Genomic DNA, 16,010 nt, shown 5'->3' on the forward strand with positions numbered 1-16,010 from the left:
AAAGCAAACAGCACTACATTTTCAGGGTATCTTCCAAAGACTCTCCTGATGTTACTACTCTAGATTGGTGACGTTTGGTTCAGGGGGTCGAAAGTTATGGACCTATCTCTTGTTAGCTCCCAATGGAAATAGTTGGGATGGGGCACCTCCTTTGGGGGTCCATAACTTTGGAACCCCCAAACCAAATGTTGCCAAACTCAGGTGGTATCATAAGGAGAGTCTCCGGAATATACCGGGAATTTTAATCCCACTAGCTTTACAAATGCGCCCCCTAATGGCCAAAATTCCCCCTAAAACACCAAAAATACAAAGAAAATCAGACCTGAATTATTCAGAATATATTTGGGTATACCGAATATGATATTTGTCCTATTCAGGTATACAGATAATTTTACGCCCAAATAAACCCAGATGCAAATTTTACCAGATATTTTTGGTATTGCTCAACCCTATCTATAACCACAACTCCCCCCCCCGAATTGTACATTTGTAGTAGTCCCATTGTACTTCATGATAAAAATGTCCTCCATTCTCAGTTTTTGAGAGATAACTCTGACACCCCTCCCCTTCCCGACTGTGTCGAGCTGGTGGGACCGGTGGTGCCTCCTCGATTGCGAGAGAGCTGCGAGCTTACTGGCTGCGAGCTTACTGGCTGCTAGCTTCGCTGGGGGGTCTGGTTGGCGACGTTGGAGGGACTGTGAGCTGCTGTTGCTCCTGAGCCGCTGCCTGCTGGCTTGTTTGGGGAGGTGGTGAGTGGCAGTCGCCCTCCCCTGGAATTGTATTGAGCTGGTGGGGGCTGGCAGCATTTCCATCACTGGGGAGAAATAGGGCATGTTGCTGCGTTCTCTTTTGCCTACTGAGACTCCTTCCGATGCCCTGCTCCAAAATCAGTAACTTACTATACTGTGGATTCAATCTTGTACGCGGAGAGGGGTGGGTGGCAGACACCCCTATGGGATCGGATTGGACAGGTTGGACTATCAATCAAGCGGGAGGGTTGGTTGGTGCGATACAGACGCTGCTGTGTAGTTCAAGAAGGGAGTGAGTGGCAGACACCCCCCCACTGGACTGAATTGACTGGGCCGGACTGGATTCAATGCAGAAGTGGAATCAATGGGAGCTTATTAACAGCATTAGCATCAGAGGTGTGTCATCTGCCACTGTTGAGAGTGTTGGTGGATGTGAATGGAGCAGCTGGTGGCCTGCAAGGAAGATTTAACACCAGAACTTTATAACAAGGGTCCACATCAGAACTTATATGGTAACAGGAAGAGATTAAATTAGCTAGTAGTAGTAGAAGATGTAATAGATGTTTAGTTAGTAATTAGTCTCTTCCTTGAGCTCCCCTGTTAATGTTAATGTTAGGCACTAGGCAAATTGGTTAGCTTAACAATAGGATGGTAAATTGTTAAGGAAATTAATTTTAGAGTTAGTTGTTAGGCTAAGGAGTGGTTAAGTGCTAGTGCCAGTTAGTGGGTAAACTGTGGATTAGGATGGGTTTTTTGTCCATGTCCACGGTGAGACCAGAAGGGGGGCTGGGGATTCCAGTGATACTAGGGCAGGGAGAAATAGCGGCTCCAGGCCTAGGCGGCATATGAGAGACATCGAGGGAGATATGGTTATGCTCGCTCCTTGTCGGACTTCTACGGCCCATCCCAAGATGGTAGGTAGCGTAGGGGATTTAATCGACTTGCTCCAAGGTTGCTGCTATTGAACGCGAGGGTCCATAAACAAACAAATCTACAGCAGTCCTTTCGAGACTATATCCCATCATCAGACCGGGTAGACCTCACGTGCATTACAGTAGACCCGGGTGAGGGAGGGGGAAACGGTAGCCCTCAATGATCTCACCCCAAAGGGATTTCACGCTTGTTCAGCAGCCTTGGACACAGGGCCGGGTGGTGGTGTATGATGCTCATCCGGACTCGATCACCTTTCGGACGTCCCCTCTTCAACGCACCTCGATCATGTGGATTGGAGTGTTTCATTCTGTTGGGACTCTCCGGAGAGACTGGCAGTTCTGCTGGTGTACCGTCGCCTAGCCCAGCAGAAAGCCTGTCGCGGCTTTTGAGAGGTCGTTTCGAATGGACGTTATGGCACCGCTCGCCTTTTGGTGCTGGTGACTTAACGTCCATGTTGATTTGGCCTCCTTTGATAGCCAGCTGATCTAGTGTCAAACCATACGACGCTTAGGTCTCTCCTTAGCGTAAAACACCGCAGGTCCCACACATCAGCAAGGCCACACTCTCAGACCTGGATCTTTGTGGCGGTGCATGCATGGGCTTATCCTCTATTGATAGAGTGCCGTGGTTCGACCACTACGCCCTTTAAGGCCCGGATAGATGCTGCACATGCTCCCCTGTCCAGGCGATCGGGCATATTTTTTAGCCCGGCCATGAGACTACTGGACCCAGAGAGTCTCCAGGAAGTTCTTGCGGGAGACCCCACCCACCGGGCGTGCACCCTTGATGAAAGCTGGTAGAGGGCTTGGACAACAGGCTCCTCTGAAGCCATTGAGGTATGTCGCAGATCAAAGCGCCCGGCCTCCGCTTCGCACCTGTGACTGGCTCCTTGGTATACTGGGAGGAGCTGCGCACGGATGAAGCGGGAACTGAGACGTTGCTTTGGAGCGTAGCATGGACCTTCGACGAGGAGATCAAGACACTCGTATCGACGCTTATGAGATCCCACGAGGTGCCGTGGAAGGCTGCGTAAAGAGGGTATTTTGCTTCCTCTTTAGCAGAAGCTACCTCGCGTTCAGCACTACCATTATTGTTTAGGGTGATCCGGTCATTGACGCACTCCCAGCTATGGGTCCTAAATTAGAAATTGGCTGTAAGCTGTGAGACATTTATGCGAGCTACTTTCATCGGACAAAGTGTTGGCTCTTCAAACCCTACCCTCACGACAGTTGATAAGCTAATAAGTGAACTAGAGGCCCCTTGGCTACATCTTTGGGTCCTCGTCTGTAGACCTACAATTTCAAACCGACTTGACCCATCAGATGTTGATAACAGAACACTGGCAGCTGTACGGTCTACCACATGTTCTTTGATCCATGCCCTTCCTGGCTGGTGAAAGTCAGAAGGGAGGTGCTTCGGAGCCACCTGTTGGATTATTATCAACAGCTCTCTCTGAGCAAGCGAGCTTTCCGCCCAGCGAGGCTATGGTCCGCCTTCGCTCCTGAAAAGATCACAGTTAGATCCTGAGGATCCGGCCACCATCACCGCCCAGTTTCTGGAATTCTACCATTCCTGGCAAGGTAATTGAGCCGACAGCGGTGTATGAGCAGCTCCAGTTCGATTTTCTGGACGAAGCTATCATCGCGTTGGATCCCCTTCCAGTCCGGTTTCGTGCTGGCCATGGGACCAGACGGTGCTGGTTGCCGCTATGGGACTTAACTCCGGCTTCACTTGGACCGAGGTTGGTCGGCGCTGCTGGTGTTGTTAGATCTCACCGCAGCGCTCGACGCAGTAGATCACGCATCTTTTGGTCCACCGCCTCGGCTGATATCGGGGTCTGCGGGTCAGCCTTGATCATTGGCTGGCCTCATTTCTCTGAGACCGGGACTGCAGGTGCACATCGGGGCAGGAGAACTCTATGCTACCCCATTGAATGCGGGTGCCGCAGGGGGTGATCCTCTCCCCGATGCTTTTAATATCTACATGCTTCAGTTTAGAACGGAGTTTCGTACGGTGCTATCAGCACTGGACCGATGACAGATGGAGGGCAGCCCGTCTGCGGTCTCTGAAGCTCTCCGCTGTTAAGAAGCCGTGAGCTGGGTGGTTGAGAACAACGCCTGCCAGGCCAAACCCCGCAAAGACGGAGGTCCTGTGGTTGGGGCGCAGGGATCAGACCGGTGGACTTTTGCTTGCCACGCTAAACGCATGCGAGGTCTTACATCTAACCCCGACTGTTAAGAGCTTGGGCGTGGCTTTGGAAGTCGACATTATCACGTGAGGCCAACCGGGTCACTCAAACTGCCCGAATCGCTTTTACTCATTCTGCGCACAGGCGCATGACAATTAGCCTCCGTGACTGTCCTTGTTCTTGACCTGGCCACAGCATCCATGCAACGGTCACCTCTAGGCTGGATTATTGTAACGCCGCTCTTACCGCTGGCCTGCCTCTGTCGATGATCCGGAAATTGGAAACTCAGTTCAACTCCATGCGGCAGCCAGACTACTTACAGGGAATACAGTTGGGGACCGATTACTCCGTCATATACCATCTACACTGGCTGCCCATCGAGTTCCGGGCCATCTTCAAAGTACTGGTTCTTGACTTTTAAGGCCATTAGCTGCATTGACCTACATTATCTGAGGGATCGCGATCTCCACTGTTTGCCCCATTGATAGGGCCCCCTCCGCTTCTACGGAGCGAGCGGTTGCTGGAAATCCTCTGGCTCAAAAAAGACATCCGGTTGGAGACATCAAGGGCCAGGGCTTTTACTGTCTCTGGCCCCTACCTGGTGGAACAGGCTCTCCCATGGAGATTCCAGGGTCCTCAAGGCGGACCTTCAGAGTTTCCTGAGGGCCTGTAAAACGTGTGGACCTGTTCCGCTTGGGCTTTTGGCCAGCCGATGACCATCTGACCCCCATACCATCTTGGTCTCCCGTGGGCGGGAATGGGGTTGGGATAAGTCGCCATCTGTAAACTGTAAATTGTAAATTTTAAATTGTTTAAATTCTATTAATTTTAAATTGTTATATATTGTTTTATATTTGTATTATTATATTGATGTACACCGCCCTGAGCCCTTCGGGGGAGGGCGGTTTAAAAATTAAATAAATAAATAAATAAATAAATAAATAAATAAATAAATAAAAGTGAAAAAGATATACTTTCCTGACAATGGAAAAATATATTTACTTCATTTATGCCCCATGTTTTCCATCATTGGAGACACAGAAAGACTTAGAGTGTTTTCCCTTCCCTTTCGTTTCATCTGCACAACAACCTTACAAGGTAGGCTAGGCTGACAACTGTGTCTAGCCCTAGCTCCTGCTATGTGCCTTGGTTGTACATTAGTTACAACTTGCCTAGGTGACCTAGCTCTGGGACAGCTCAGAAGAGAAGGGGAGGAAGCAAGGAGAAGGGTAATGGAGAAGAAAAGCAAAGTTAGTCCAACAAGCATGTAGATGGTGGTGTGGGAACTCCCTGCAGGGCACAAAGTATGACTGTGGAGGTGCAGCGGGTGGGCGGGTAAGCTGGAGAAGCTAACCCCCATTGGGAAATGGTGCCCGGAAGGAACACCCCAGGACTTTTCTCCCCCTGCCCCAAATCCTGTGCCTATGATGTCAGAGAAAGGCTGGTCTTGGCTCACTGGGCTACCTCTAGCAAAAAGGAGCAGCTGTCCAAGAGGGGGAAGGAACAGCCTGGGCCGAATTGGAAATGGTGGGGGGAGGGCAGAGAACAACTGAATTGTGACCAGTCCTTTGACATAGAGACTAGGGCAGCTAGTGGCAATTCCACAAAGATGCTAATATATTTTCAATCCACATCACTTGCTCAGATCTGTGTTGTAAAAACTACATAGTGCCTAGCTGTCTTCACAATGATATTGTGAATGTTTTCATTGGTTCAGCTGAATCTGCTGTTCTATCTACTAGTTTTACTTATTTATTTCTGTACCTTGAAAATTGTTCTCTAAGTCTAATGGTGACCCCAATGAGGGCAAAAAGCAGGGGTTTAAATTATATAAATAGATAAATAGAACTATAAATAAACATAAAATTCCTGCACGTGAAAGAAGCCACAATCAAAATTGAGGGACACATTTTTGTACAGCTCACCAGTACATAAATGATGTAAGCTGTTGAATACTCAATCTTAAACTCATATGGAAAATGGCAGCAGATATTTACAGCACTACAGTTTGTCTTAATTGTCACAAGTATTCTGCAGTTTCAGGAGAAAAAAGAAGGAAATATTAATAACTCCTAGCAGAAACAGCAGAAAGCTTCTGCATAAGGAGATATAATATCAAAGGAAAACTTCATGAATAAATAATTCCTGCAATTACATCTGAATAGTGTGATAGCTATACTGCAACAATAAACAGTGAACTAACTTAATTAACCAACAACTCTGTCAGGAAATAGCTGTAGCTACTACTGAATGAGGGATGTCCTCCCAGAAAAATTGGTAGTCTGTCATTTTGCGTTGAGTTGTCCTGTGATCAATCTGGAAAATTATTTGTCCAGAAGCATCATATCTTGGATGTGAGTTTAGTTTTATGAGAATAACTTAAATAAACCAAGGCCTGATTTAAATATGAAGCCTGTGGGGCAAAAGAGTGTTTCTAGGCTCAGGATCTTGTTTAAAATGTGCTGCAACTTGTGAAAGCAGGTGTGAGCATTTAGAATGGGGCTGCCCTTAAAGGTGATCAAGAAACTTCAGTTGATACAGAATATGGCAACCCAGGGGTGTCACATGTCCCTGGTCACAGGCCATTTTATCATGTGGGGGGCAGAAAATCACCCCAACACCCTTCCTGCTCACTCGGCTATGTCCTGGACAGGGGCTCCGAGCCAGGGCCAGCCAAGGGTCCAACCCTTCTGTGAGCCACTACCCCTGCAGGAGAAAATTCAGCCAGTGCGCCCAGGGCCAGGGGTGGCATTGCTGCTGCTGAGGAGGGCACGTTCACTGGGGAGAGGCTGGCTTGGGTGCTGCCTCCTAACCTGGCATGCCCGGATGGGAAGGTGAGTCCCTGATGGGTGGAGGTGAGTCCCTGGTGGGCAGGCAGTGTGAGCCAGGGCCAGCTGAGGGGCCAACCCTACCATGAGTCATACCTGCCACTGCTCCCAGAGGAGAAGGCTCAATTGGCATGCTGAAGGCCTCTCCCCAGCCAGCATGCTCTCCGCAGCATTGGCCACACCACCCCCTAGTGCTGCCTCCCTGCCTGGCATGCCCAAATGGGAAGGGTGACTGCCTCCCACCCTATCTTGTCCCATCCTGTAAGGCAGAGGTGAGTGCCAGGCAGATGGCTGCGTGTGGGGTGCATTGCACTCTTCCGACAGCTTCCCTGGCAGCTTCTGACTCGAACCTGGTTACCGGAGGAGGTCCATTGCATCACCCCCTTCTTCCTGCACCCCTGAGTCCTCCCCATGGGCAGTCGTTTGCCCGCCTAGCCCCATGGGGAGCATGGGCAGGCAGCCACCCATGGAAGGAGGTGGAAAACTCAGTTCTTGCCCCGGGCTCCATTTTCAGTCGATATGCCACTGCAGCAACACATCTGTTTTCAGGGGCTAGCCATTTGGACCATATTAATTCTATTGTATGGTTGCATATTTGTTTCTGAATCTAGATCAATGTGTTGGTACTTCCCTTTCAAGCCCGCAATGGCTTGAGATTCACATTTTAAAAATTTGCATGACAAAGATCGATAGCCCTTGTTGATATTGCCTTGCTGATACTGGCTTAACTAAACTGACTGAAGAATTCTCCCACTGGTTTCTGAATACTGCAACATAGGGATTGTGGGCTACAACACAGTTTAAAATGAAATCCTTAGGCCCCTTCTGCACATGCAGAATAATGCACTTTCAATCCACTATCAATGCACTTTGCAGCAAAATCCACTTGCAAACTGTTGTGAAAGCAGATTGAAAGTGTATTATTCTGCTTAAGTGAAAGGGGTCTTTCGCACATGTGTGAAAGTTGTGTACAGTTATACTCTTTGCCTCATCAGCCTCATCTTTAAATCAAGTCTAAAAGTTCCTTCCTGAAAATACATGCTGTTCAATATATACAGAGTTTGTATCTATGTGGTGTGCCTGTACACACACACAGAGCTACAATTTTCTAACTCAAAATTGTACAAAAGGGGCTCAGACAAGTCATGCTTTGTTAATCTTTAAGACACTGGTGGATTCTTCTCACATTTAAAGTGACATGATTTGGGTTTTTTCCTTGAAATATGTGGCTCTGTATTCTACTATGAAGGAGCTAAAGGTTTTCTGGGTCTTTTCCTGCTATATTATATGTTCATACAGATTTTCAGTAGGAGTCTATATTACAGAAGAAATTGTTACTCAAGAAAATGTTACTGAAGCACCCACTTACTATCCTGCTTTGGGAGATGGCAAGACAGGAGAGAGATACTCAATTTCTGACACCAAAGGGCCATAACAGGAAAAAAATGGCTGAAATTTTCCTTCCTTGTAGCTATACCCACATTGTTTACTCTCTTTACCACCCTTTGGTAGCTTGGCAGTCAGAAAACTATGACTGTGAATGTCAAAAGTAGTATTACAGCTACTGGCTCAACTGTTTGCATAAAGGACCAACAGGGTTCCACCTTCTTCTGTAAAAACAGTAGACTAGGCCCTGATCTTCAGTCTGAACAGCTTATTGATGAGGCAAAATTTGGGAGCAGAGATGGCTGCTTTTGAATAACTAGGTGGAATCCTATTGGTCCTTTATGTAACCTGATTAACTGGCAGCTGCTGTTCTATTCTATATATGTTTTGTTTCCCATCTTCCTGTTTAAGCTCTAAATTACAATCCCTCATCCCACCTGATTTTATATTAGTATCTTAAAAATTGTGTGATTTTTAAATATGTATATGTAGGTGTGGCTCAGGGGTCTCCAGATGTCCATGGATTACAAATCCCATCAGCCCCTGCCAGCATGGCCAATTGGCCATGCTGGCAGGGGCTGATGGGAACTGTAGTCAATAAACATCTGGAGAGCTGCAGGTTGCAGACCCCTGGAAGATAGATAGATACACACACATACATCTCAGTGGCATCCTCAACTCAATGTATATCTCAATGGTCTCCTCAAGCCAATAGTGATTCTCATTGCCATCTCTATGCGTTATCTTTCTTTTTTCTGAAAACAAAAAACATTGGAATGAAATATTAGAAACAAAGCTAAAGCCCTCTGAAAACTGCTTTCTGAAATGCTGGTAATAATATATTTTTGATATATAACTAATTGCAGAAACACGAACTGAGAGATACAACAGACCGCACTTCAAAGTTCATTTTCATATAAAATATTAAGCTTAGCAGCTTTGAAGCATACATTTTTTTCCAGGATTTTTCTATTTTAAGATGTTCAGAACCCCACTGAACTAAAGTGATAAGTTTTTCACTTAAAATATTAATGATATATTAATTAAAATATTGTAATTCAGCAGAACACTACCTTCTTTTACCTTCTTTTACAAATTCAGCTAAAATAGCTTATGGTAAAATTCTTGAAAGCAGTTTAATAGCCAAAAAAAAGGAAGGAAGGAAGGAAGGAAGGAAGGAAGGAAGGAAGGAAGGAAGGAAGGAAGGAAGGAAGGAAGGAAGGAAGGAAGGAAGGAAGGAAGGAAGGAAAGTCCAACAAAATGTAATGTTCATATTGTTCATAACTGTATCTCTATGTGGGGTGGGTGGGGGTGGAATCATATCAAAGAACACAATTTATGGGTGCAATCCAACACAGTCCATTGCTTTCAATTTACAAGTCAGTTGGAAACTGTCAATTTGTTGGGGTGGGGTCATGGCTCAGTGGTAGAGCATTTGCTTGGCATGAAGAAGGTCTCCGGTTCAATCCTGGGAATATCCAGGTTAAAATATCAGGTAGTAGTTGATAGGAGTTTTCTTCATATGACAGGAAGAAAACTAGTCTTGAACTTCTCCCCCAGATATCTAGTCTATTTTGTATTTGTTGTCAGCTACTTCTCCAAGTATCATGTCTGAAGTGGCAATTAACATCAATTAAAATGCATTAAATCAATTAAATCATAAACATTAAAGCAGCATATAAGTCAAGTAATAGCATACAATGTAATGATCCAACTCGGAGGACAACAAACACCAATTCAGATCCAATCAAACAGCATAAAATAATATCTTTAAAAAAGTCCATTTAAAAAGAAACATACGAACATACGAACATAAGAAAGAGCCTGCTGGATCAGACCAGAGTCCATTTAGTCCAGCACTCTGCTACTCGAAGTGGCCTTTGGGAGCTCACATGCAGGAGGTGAAAGCAATGGCCTTCTGCTGCTGCTGTTCCTGAGCACCTGGTCTGCTCAGGCATTTGCAACCTCAGATCAAGAAGGATCAAGATTGGTAGCCAAAGATCGACTTCTCCTCCATAAATCTGTCCAAGCCCCTTTTAAAGCTATCCAGGTTAGTGGCCATCACCACCTCCTGTGGCAACATATTCAAGGTCATCCATAACAAGCAGACATACTCAAGGTCATCCATAACATATTAACAAATGAGAAAATAAAACTGTGTTCTCTTGACACCTAAACAGTAATCAATCAATATTTTTTATTTCGGTCAAAGACCAGAAAATATCAGATAGACCTAAACAGTAACAAAGTAGTCTTCAGACAAATTCTATAACTGAGGTATCACCACTGAGTGCCTACGGTTGCTGCAATGACGTGGGTACTAATTTTTGTCTCAGGGTAGTACAATAGACTCTGCAAGTGAAGCAGAAATCCAGACCACACAGGAGAAGTGTACAACTCAACAGTATTAGTCACAGGATCAAAAAAAAGTTGCTCTCTGTACATGGGCTCAACAAAACAAGGCTATTGGATGGTTCCACCCCTTTCCTTCGAGTGCAAGTGAGGAAGGAAACTGGATCTTTTCTACTCAGGTCATGGCCACGCCTCATCATTGAATTAGACAGCCTATACTTTCAGACCCTCAGCAAGTTCCTCGTTATTTGTAATTTTTAATGGCATGTGTCCTGTACATTTACTGCCACATGCACTGGCTGTCTCTTGTATCTGGAAACCCTTATATGTTTCTTTCTTCCATCAATCTTTTATCACATTCCTTATCATCCACATATCTTATGTCAATGATACATTCAAATCAAAATACATTGGGAAGCACAAACTGTGTGAAAAGTATGAGATGCTATAAAATGCATCAGGAAGTCAACCTGTTTCCCACAATTAGTTAAATCATCACACAGTGGACACATTTGGACACATGAACATTGCCAGATTTCAGCCGTTGCAGAGCTCTAACTTTATCAGGAAGGCTTTTTCCCCTCATTATTAATTTTTCATTAATTTTGAGATGGTCCCCTATAGCAAATAGTGCCTTTTTGAATTGAAAATGCAAAACAATCCCAAATTGGTACTTCTAGGTTACCCAGAAAGATGTAAAATTAATATTATCTTACATGAGATTACAATTCTGAAATAGTTTCAAAGACCATAGGGCACCTATTACAAAGTCATGGTACAAGATTATGAGAAGCTATTTCAATGCAAATCCATAGCAACCTTGTGTTGATGACATAATGAAGCCATTACAAAAAGAAGATATAAACTGAAATGTTCTTTGCACATTTCTATCCCAACAGAGTAAAAACATGTTTCTTTTATACTCTATCACAAAATAATTTATAGAAAGAATTCAAGAGAGAACGGAAAAAAGAGGAAATAGTTTTCCATTTTAAAGAGGAATAGGTTTGAATTCAGGTTTCAGAAAGGTAAAGGATTCTGAGTAATGGATTAGCACTCTGCTATGGTCCATAATGTGTGAAGTAACATGGAATAAGTGCAGCAGGTAGAGGGATTATTGTGGGAAAGCCTGCTGTACCTTTTAGATACACAAAACAAACACGCAAACATTTCCAATAGACTGGTACCGTGGAGGATAGTTGATTTAGTGCCTTTCAAACCAATTGACTCACTTTAATAATATGCAAAGTTGCCTTAAAAATCATGAAACACTTCCCTGCATTGATTGATTGATTGATTGATTGATTGATTGATTGATTGATTGATTGATTAAACTTCTATCCCACTCCCCTTACTAAGGGCCTGGCCTTTGGCTGGGGAGGGTGGGATACTAAGTGAAATAAATGAATGAAATAAATGAAGATGGGCTCAGAGTGGTTTACATCATAAACTGTACATTTATTTACATAATAAAGTAACACTACACTTTAAAACATTTAAAAATGTTGTGTAATTTACCAAGGATGGAACTCTCCAGATATTTACAACCCTATCCTAAGCAACTACAAAGTGAAATAAATAAGGAAGGGACAAAAAAAGAAAGGAAGGGGAAGGGTAAAGGGAAAGGGAAAGGGAAAGGGACAGGACAGGACAGGACAGGGAGGCCAACTGCAATGGTAGCATAACCTGTCATTGGTCTCAGCAATAGGCTTCATGGAACATCTCTGTTTTGCAGACCTTGCAGAATTGAAACAAATCCCACATGGCTCATTTGATTGTTCTACCAGGCTGGGGCCAGGGCAGAAAAAAGCTGGACACTTTTCATGGCCGGGACCACTAGCAAGTTGTTACCAGTGGAATGCACTGTTCTCTGGGTGACATATCAGCAGAGGTGGTCTCACAGGTACACTGATTCTAGACCATTAAGAACTTCAAATGTCAGCACTATAACCCTTAATTAGATCCAGTGCTTTTCCTGGACCCAATACAACTGACAGAGCACAGTTCGAATGTGTGCCCTCCACAGTGTCCTGGTGAGGACTCATGCAACCTCTTTTTGAACCATTTGAAACTTTTGGATCAGACCTAAGGGAAGCCCTGTGTAGAGCAAGTTACAGTAATCCAATCTGGAGGTGACCATTGCATGGATCAGTGAAACAAGGTCATGATAAGACAGCCAGGGCATTTCTCCTGAGTTGAAAACTAATTTTGCTTTAACATTTTGCTCAATATTGATTCAAAATGTTGCCTTATGTAAAAGGCAGATTTGCCAGATCTGGCAACTCTGGTACCATGTCAAAAGAATATAAGACAAGTGAGGCTAGATTAGATTAACACAGTATCTTGGCTAGATACCCCAAAAGGGACACAGACACTTTCCCTTGCTATTATTACCAGAATTTGGTCAAGTTGAGATTGTCTCAGTTTTGTTCCCTATGTAGATAGTTGATTACCAACCCTATACTCCCAATAGGACATCCCACGTTGAAAGTTGGTAGATGAAATTCACAACTCACCTTAATGAACAATCTGCATTGACTTTTTTTTCCCATAGGGTTCTGCCAGGAATCTATGGAACCTCCACAGAAAATAATTATTCAAAAGTAGTCAAAACTCCTTTTATCTTTCAATGAAATATCATAGATGCTTTGACCATGTATAGACCTATAGGCTCATTTCAAATATACTCTTTAGATGACATTCATTAGCAGCTTTACAAGAATGTACCCTATCAGTTGAGTACTTATAAATGAAGACCAGAATTTGAGGGGTTAAACATTAAAAAGAAATAGCTGAACTTATTTTTTTTGTTTCCTTGTAGGCAAAATCTTAACAGTGGGGCCATCAATTTTTCTTTGTGGTTGCCTGAAGGTGATTCGACTATCATGGTTATCTCAGGTGGTTTCTGCACAGTGCACTAATAACAATATAGAAGAAGAAGAAAAAGAAGAAGAAGAAGAAGAAGAAGAAGTAGAAGAAGAAGAAGAAAAAAAAAGAGGAGGAGGAGGAGGAGGAGGAGGAGGAGGAGTTTAGATTTATAGTGGAAACCACTATAGTTATTGTCTCTAGTTTAGTTCTGCATAGCCGACAAAGACCTGCTAGGGGGTGCTAAATTTGCATATTGGGGAATGGTTGGGGAATGGTTGTTGGGCTTCTGTCTATCTAAAAGAATACTTAGAGCCAGATCATACTTAAGTGGAGCAAATACTTTCCATAACCATGGAAAGAGTGTGCTATGTGAAGTAAGAGTTGAACAGTTCTCAGCCATGACTCTTAATCAAACCTCACAAGATTTTTGGAGTACTGAAGAGCAACAGAAATCTCTGAGCTGAGGTCTCAGTTTTTTAATAGTATCTTTAAGGAAAATCTGAATCAAACTGTGGAATTCCACATCCAGGAAAGCATGTGAGGTATTTTCCAGGAAATATATATTTTTAGGGTTGCATCTCAAGTAGAATTAGAAGTGAATATGGAGGTTTTTCCTTAGATAAAAAAACTGAGGAATTTTATAAGAAGTCATAACAACTGAGACATTTTATAATTTGATGAGATGAGTAAAATTTCTCTGCATATTCTTATTCATTCTTTGCACTGCTTTTACAAGCAGGTAACTCCCTTGTGCAAACCATCCATCTGAGCTACCTCCAGGGAACTAATCATTGGCTTCCTGGCAAAGCTGAAGTTGTGAATCTTGTCCTATCTATTTGAAGAGGCCTTTTCTTCCAAAGTATGCAAAATCAACAAAAAAAGTGCATTAAAGATTAATGTATATTAAAGGTTCATCTATAGCTAGGATCTGAAAACTATTATCTCTGTATTATGTCACATTCCACATATCTAAATGAATGATACTTGGGAAATTCCCATTGTATATTGTATTGTACAAAAATATAATAATTGTTCTTGTCCAATTCGCAAATTTATGGTACAGCTTTTTTTCTGTGGTTTAATTAGGCAATTACAGGTTGTTTTCTCAACAGTTTCTTGCATGAAACTGAATCAATAGCTAATAAAAAAGAGAGTATAATCTGTTTATAATGGTGTACAGATCTCATGGAAAATGCATTGACTGTATTTGGAAGTTTATTACATTGGTTATTAATTGGCACACGATGAATCTGAGAGCAAGTGGAGGGGAAGTGCGTCTAAGGGAATAAACTAATCAGTTATTAAACCATAAATGTATGGAGACAGAATATTACTTTGAATTATGTTGCCCAATATGGTTTCTTGTTGTTTTCTACCTTAATGACTTTGATGGATTCCGTAGGAGTTATAATTGCAAGCTTTTCTTGCCAAAGGATAAAGCAAGTCAACACCACTAGAATGAAACAACAGCTTTTATAGCTAGAATATTGTGTCACCATATAATCAGTCTGTTGGGCATTTAAAGAGGGGAGAATACTGCAGTCAAAAACATCTTGCAAGCATTATAAATCCATTTATATAAGTGAAAAACAAATGACAAGCTACCCAATCTAAATTCATTCATTCATTTGTTTTATTTTGTTTTCACATTGCTGAATTTTAAAACACAATAAGGCACAACAGGGGATATCACAAGAAAATAACACATTTAGAGGCCTGGAGAGCAACTATGAAATATTTAAACAATCACTGTAGAGGTATAGGAATAAAACTGAAATGAATGTAAAAAGTGCGTATACTAAATGGGGAGGATAGTAATCAATCACCACCACTCCAAATTTCAAGGGGCTTTGAGAACATGATAGCATAAGACAAATGATTAAAATGGTGTCACTGGACAAAGTAAAATTGGAGCAAACTGGATGGACCCCAATCATTATTTCTTTTGATGGAAGGGGGTACATTTTTTGCCATTATCTCTGTCCCTGTGTAGATCTTTGACTCTCCCTTTCTGCTGGTTCCCTGTCCTCCAGGAGCAGCATTTTGGGAGAGATCATTAGGATGCAGCAGGAAGGAAGACGCAGGAAAGAATGGAGATTATTGTTGGAATTCAGCTTTATATATTCTTTATGGAGAACCTAATGATAGAATTATGGAGTGTACCACTTTAATTTATAGTTGGTGGGAACTTACGTTTTGGACTGTTACCTTATGTTAAATAAAAAGTCTCCCTTTATTTCATTGATTGGAACATTGAAAAGTGCAGCAGACTTTGCCTACAGGTCATCACAAACTTTTCTCTTTGTCCCCATCCTAGCTACCTCCTGGCCATAACCACTGAGCATACGCCATTGGAGGGTGGGGGAAAACTTGATATGAAAAGGTTTTGGTACACTGAAGGATTATTTTTATACTCCTCCCCCTATTGTTTTACAAACTGAAATTTTCTACAAATTTTTTTCTGGGTTTTTTTTCTGGGTTTGTTACATTCTAAACAATAGCTGTGGCTGCCTTCATTGTGTAGATTTTGCTATTCACACAGGACCCAGACCTTGGCTATTACATAGGGAGATTATTTGCTGTGGTATTCTAGAATATAAGCATTATGTTAAAAAGATACAGTACTGGTAAAAGATACAGTACTGAATATATGTAAATGTTACTCTCAAACAAGTATTAAGTTATATTTTGTGTGATACATTGTTC

This window comes from Sphaerodactylus townsendi, linkage group LG05 (assembly GCF_021028975.2).
Source record: "Sphaerodactylus townsendi isolate TG3544 linkage group LG05, MPM_Stown_v2.3, whole genome shotgun sequence".
Taxonomy (NCBI): Eukaryota; Metazoa; Chordata; class Lepidosauria; order Squamata; family Sphaerodactylidae; genus Sphaerodactylus; species Sphaerodactylus townsendi.